The 6114-nt window shown below is 48.1% G+C and overlaps 1 pseudogene; it reads left to right on the forward strand.

The window, feature by feature from the left end:
* The first annotated feature begins 810 nt into the window (after nucleotides 1–810).
* Nucleotides 811–5479, forward strand: LOC107686961 (uncharacterized; annotated as a pseudogene).
* Nucleotides 5480–6114: the final 635 nt, after the last annotated feature.

Raw genomic sequence — 6114 nt, forward strand, 5'->3', positions numbered from 1 at the left:
ACCATTCCTGAGTGTTTAGACACAAAGACGCATTCTGTGTGAATGACCCCTTACACTGTAAGTTGATGAATTGCTACAGAGCTCTGAGCACCAGAACAACCAGACACAGGAACAGCTTCTTTCCTCAGGCAATCCATCTCATGAACACCTGGCAATAACTATGGAACACACACTATTTATTCACTCATACACTTATTTATCTAACACACATACTCAGTCTACACTTTGTACTTTTACTTAAGTACTGTTTTGGCACCAGTACTTTTACTTGTAATTGAGTAGTATTTCAGCAATGTAACAGTACTTGTACTTAAGTACAAATTTTTAGTACTCTTTCTATCACTGCAAACTGATCTACCACAGCTACAGAAGTGGCAGATGTGGAAACCTAGTATGACACATGCTGTTTTATTAACAAAGTTCGAGAGGAGCACGTTCCGATAATTAACCCGGCCAATTCATCATCAGCATTTACACCATCTATCCTATCAGCTCAAGAGTGGATACTCAGCTCTCCATGCCCACCTCCATCTGTCAATGGATCAACAGCTTCCTGACAGACAGACAGCAGCTAGTGAGGCTGGGAAAATATACATCCAGCACCCGTACGATCAGCACTGGAGCTCCTCAAGGTTGTGTTCTCTGAACTTCTATTAATAGCCCAAGCCATCTTACCTTCATTCTCTCTACAGTATTTCAGCATTCGGTTCACTCCTTTGCCTTTGTATCACAGACTACATTTTTTTCCCGTCCAACGACGAGACCGATACTGGGGATTTTTCAGATCATCCGCTGCAATTTGCCGGCCCCATGATCACTCCTACGCCAGACACGGCCACCGAGCACCAGGCTGCATCGCGGCCACTGCTCTTCTCGACCAGCCACACGCTCTTCGCAACGCCGAGGCTTCCAGCATCCTCGTATCAGTCGGCTGTACCGGCAACTCCTCCGATCGGAAAGTGGACAGTATTTAAGCCCGATGCAAACGCTGATTCATTCCAACGCACCGTTCTCGCGGACGGTAAACAAAGCGGATCTGTACGATCTATTCGTCACCCTGCAAATTAGCCAACCTCACTCCTAAATCCACTCCAGCCACCAAGGCGGCCAATAGACCGTGCAAATCCCGAGCTCGCCTCGCTCGACACCACCATCATCCCGCACAAGACCCGGCTCTCCTCGAGCGCTGGGTCGCAGCAGCAACAGGCCTTCAACGAGACTGGGCGCATCCCAGTTCTCACCGCAGCAAAGCCTCTCTCGCTTCCCGCTTCGGCTCAGCTCTTCCGGCTGCAGCGCTATATGCAGCCGGGCCTCCAGCTCTCGCAGCTCTGCTAGCGGTGCAGGCCGTGTTGCAAATTAATTCATTTTCAGGTGAAGCTGCTAAAGCAGGTATCGTGGCTAAAGTTTGTTACACAACGTTATGACATAAACAGATGTTGATGCCATTTTGTAACCATGAAGCAAACAAGGCATTTTTCCAAAGTTATCATCCACACTGAAATGTCTGAAAGTGTTACATTCGCCTTACTGTGCATGTATAAAACCTCACTGAGATGATACAGACGGAACAGACACACAATTCACACAGTTTCACACAATTCTTCTGGCAGGATCAATTCATTTACGGAAATATTTCATCATTCACTGACACCCACGGCGCGCTCACTCAGAATGAATCTAAAACGCAACTGCCCTCATGTTTTGCCACAGGACAGCAATCGTGAGTAAATTTTCTGTCGTCTTTTTAGGACTGTAATATGAAGATTGTGCAAAGTAAATATCTTTAGCAACAGTGTGAAAGTGAATAGCATATAACTGCACAATTAACGTTACCGGTTAAACATGTCTATTGGTACAATATGTGTCACATGACTAAACGTGTGTCATCGTTTTCAAAAGCCTCCGTTTCCACAGTCCATACTACAACATGAAAACAGCATTTTAAAATTTATCCGCTCTGGAGAACGTTTCAAAAGCTGTTTTCCTGGACTCCTTGTCTTAGTGTGGATGGAAGGCCAAAACGAGAGGAAAAGATGTGTTTTCAATGGAAACGTATGTGGACAAGGCTTGAGGAGTTGCCAAATCTAGCAACAAATTGCTAAGTCGGCAACACTGCAGGCTACCCAGGCATTTCAGCTTGTCCCACTAAATGTCACTAACTCTTCCACTTTCTTCCACAGCTACAGCAGTCGAAGCAAGCGCGAAGCTGCTTCCACTTGCAACACAGGCCCTCACATCTCAATATTTCCGTCCTGTTACTTCTAACCCCCTTTTTTCCTTTCAGCGGCCTCCAGCTCCCGTAGCAGACGCTAGCTTGAGGCTGCCTCCGCTAGCAGTGCAGGCTACACAGGCTCTTCAGGATGTCACGAACCTCATTTACTTCCTGTGGCCTAGAAGCTGCCTCTGCCAGCGAACACAGGCCCACACATCTCAGTCTTTTCCACCCATTACTAATAACCCCTTTTTCTTTTCAGTGGCCTCCAGCTCCCATAGCAAACCAAAAATGTTCCAACATGTTATCAGAGGCTGTCTGCTGGATTCTCTCCAATAACTACGCAATCCCTTACCCCATCCACATTTTAGACGATTTTTGATCATCTCGCCTCCCAGCTCCATCCCAGCCACGCATCTAGAGTTATATAGAGTTATATCCAGTTATCTTCTAGTCCTGTGGGGGAAAGAATGGTCCACCACCAGCATTGTAGCGCATTGCGATAACGAAGCGGCCGTGCATTGCATCAATAAAGGCTGGTCCCATTCCCCTGCATTAATGCCTTTTCTAAGATGTCTCATTTGTACTTCAGCTTGACACTCTCTCCTGTTCTGCTTTCCAGGAATTCAGGCTGCTGGCGCCGATGTTCCCGTAAGCCACCCGCAGAGGGGAAAAGAAAAAACTATATATATATATAAAACCCTTCTAGATGCCTCCCACAGTTCTATTCTCCAGGCCGTCTCCCCCAGGACCCTCCAATCCTACTTAACTGCTTAGAATGGTTTTAAAAAATGTCACCATGCTTACAACCTGCCTTTCCCCGATTTTTCCCAGCTCACCATCACCTCATTCATCTCCCATCTCAACGCCAACAAAAAACTCCAAGCCAGCTCCATCAAAGGCTACCGAAGCGGAATTCAATTTTTCCACAAGCTCATGTTCGGCTCACCCTCCCCAGAAATAACCAGCTCACAGACATCCATGCTCATCAAAGGCATCCAAAGAGCCCAACCCACCCTAACGAAGCGGCCGTGCATTGCATCAATAAAGGCTGGTCCCATTCCCCTGCATTAATGCCTTTTCTAAGACATCTCATTTGTACTTCAGCTTGACACTCTCTCCCGTTCTGCTTTCCAGGAATTCAGGCTGCTGGCGCCGATGTTCCCGTAAGCCACCCGCAGAGGGGAAAAGAAAAAACTATATATATATATAAAACCCTTCTAGATGCCTCCCACAGTTCTATTCTCCAGGCCGTCTCCCCCAGGACCCTCCAATCCTACTTAACTGCTTAGAATGGTTTTAAAAAATGTCACCATGCTTACAACCTGCCTTTCCCCGATTTTTCCCAGCTCACCATCACCTCATTCATCTCCCATCTCAACGCCAACAAAAAACTCCAAGCCAGCTCCATCAAAGTCTACCGAAGCGGAATTAAATTTTTCCACAAGCTCATGTTCGGCTCACCCTCCCCAGAAATAACCAGCTCACAGACATCCATGCTCATCAAAGGCATCCAAAGAGCCCAACCCACCCGCCCAGATGCTAGACAGCCAATAACTTTAAAAAATGTCACCATGCTTACAACCTGCCTTTCCCCGATTTTTCCCAGCTCACCATCACCTCATTCATCTCCCATCTCAACGCCAACAAAAAACTCCAAGCCAGCTCCATCAAAGTCTACCGAAGCGGAATTAAATTTTTCCACAAGCTCATGTTCGGCTCACCCTCCCCAGAAATAACCAGCTCACAGACATCCATGCTCATCAAAGGCATCCAAAGAGCCCAACCCACCAGCCCAGACGCTAGACAGCCAATCTCTAGATATCTTAACCAAATGCATTTCTACCCTCCGCAGAGGCTTCCACTCCATTCACAGCGCCCACACGCGCGACGCCATGTTCATATTGGCAGCCTTCGGTTTCCTCAGATGCTAGGAACTCACCATCACGTCCTGCTTCAATCCAAAAATCCACCCAACCTTTTCAGACCGATCAGTGCTAGATACTGAATCAATCTCTTATTCATTAAGCAAGCAAGACAGACCAGCTGAAAAGAGGCCACTTCATTATATCTTCAATCTCCAGTCACCAATCCAACCATACCAAACCCTCCTAGCCTACCTGCATTACAGAAGCCCGCAGGCTAAACTCCCGTCTGACCCGCTTTTGTTGATGACTCTAATCGCCCCGCCACACGTTCTGGATCCAAAAACACCTCAAGTCCATTCTACTGCTTGCTGGCATCCCAGCAGATCATTACTCCAGCCACTCCTTCCGCATAGGCGCAGCTACCACAGCTTCCCAAAAAAGCCTCTCCCAGCCTCAGATCCAGGCACTCGGACGCTGGACGTCAGAGGCCTTCAAGATCTACATCCAGTCAGACCGCTTCCATATCAAAGAAACTCACCGAACCCTCATCAGCTGCGTTCTTTAACATCAGCTCATTTCCACAGCAGCAGTGCCTGCTTCCGCAGAAGCCACATTCTCTTTTCAGATTCCAAAGCAGTGCCCGCTTCCGCAGAAGCAACATTCTCTCTTCAGATGCCACAGTGGTACCCAGGAGCCAGAGTTTCTTTTCAGATATCACCGAAGTGCCCACTCCTGCAGGAGCCTGTATCTCTACTTCCAACTCATCTCTACGTCCCACTGCCGCAGCAGTCAAGTCAAGTCAAGTCACCTTATTTATATAGCACTTTTAACAATACAGATTGTGTCAAAGCAACTTTACAGTATTAAATAGGAAAATAGTGTGTCAATAAAACACGTGCAGTGCGGTGCCCGCTCCCGCAGGAGCTCGTATCTCTACTTCCTATTCATTTCTACTTCCCACTGCCGCAGCAGTGCCCGCTCCCGCAGGAGCTCGTATCTCTACTTCCTATTCATTTCTACTTCCCACTGCCGCAGCAGTGCCCGCTCCCGCAGGAGCTCGTATCTCTACTTCCTATTCATTTCTACTTCCCACTGCCGCAGCAGTGCCCGCTCCCGCAGGAGCTCGTATCTCTACTTCCTATTCATTTCTACTTCCCACTGCCGCAGCAGTGCCCGCTCCCGCAGGAGCTCGTATCTCTACTTCCTATTCATTTCTACTTCCCACTGCCGCAGCAGTGCCCGCTCCCGCAGGAGCCTGTATCTCTACTTCCTATTCATTTCTATTTCCCACTGCCACAGCAGTGCCCGCTCCCGCAGGAGCCTGTATCTCTACTTCCTATTAATTTCTACTTCCCACTGCCGCAGCAGTGCCCGCTCCCGCAGGAGCCGGTATCTCTAATTCCCACTGCTGCAGCAGTGCCCGCTCCCGCAGGAGCTTGTATCTCTACTTCCCATTCATTTCTACTTCCCACTATAGCAGTGCTTGCTTCCGCAGAAGCCTATATCTTTACTTCCAACTGCCGCAGCAGTGCTCGCTTCCACAGAAGCCACTTTCTCTTTTCTGATACCACTGCAGTGATTCTACTCCAAGCGGCGTCCAGCACCCCACCAACCTTAAGTTCTGCAAGTTTTGGGGGGTAATCAACGCCCCACTCTGGCTGCTGTCCTGCGCTAATTGCATCTTTTGGGGGGAGCGCTCTGGGTCCGGGTTAAATGCCGAGCTCGGACCCCTCTCCCCGGACAGGGGGAGCATCCCGGGTTCAGGAGGAATTACCGAGCTCTGAGCCCTCTCCCTGGACAGCACACCAAATATGCATAACCTTTACTCTGTTTATTATATGTAAGTGTGAACTCGTGAAACGGATGTTGATGCCATTTTGTAACCATGAAGCAAACAAGGCATTTTTCCAAAGTTATCATCCCAAATAAACTGTGATAATGTGAGAAATGTTGAAGGTGTCATTTTTTTTGACTATCAGATGAAAAACTGATAGAGCACTGATGAAAATATAGCTTCTTATGTTTATGCCACCA

Source organism: Sinocyclocheilus anshuiensis, unplaced genomic scaffold (assembly GCF_001515605.1).
Source record: "Sinocyclocheilus anshuiensis isolate Anshui unplaced genomic scaffold, SAMN03320099.WGS_v1.1 scaffold1901, whole genome shotgun sequence".
Taxonomy (NCBI): Eukaryota; Metazoa; Chordata; class Actinopteri; order Cypriniformes; family Cyprinidae; genus Sinocyclocheilus; species Sinocyclocheilus anshuiensis.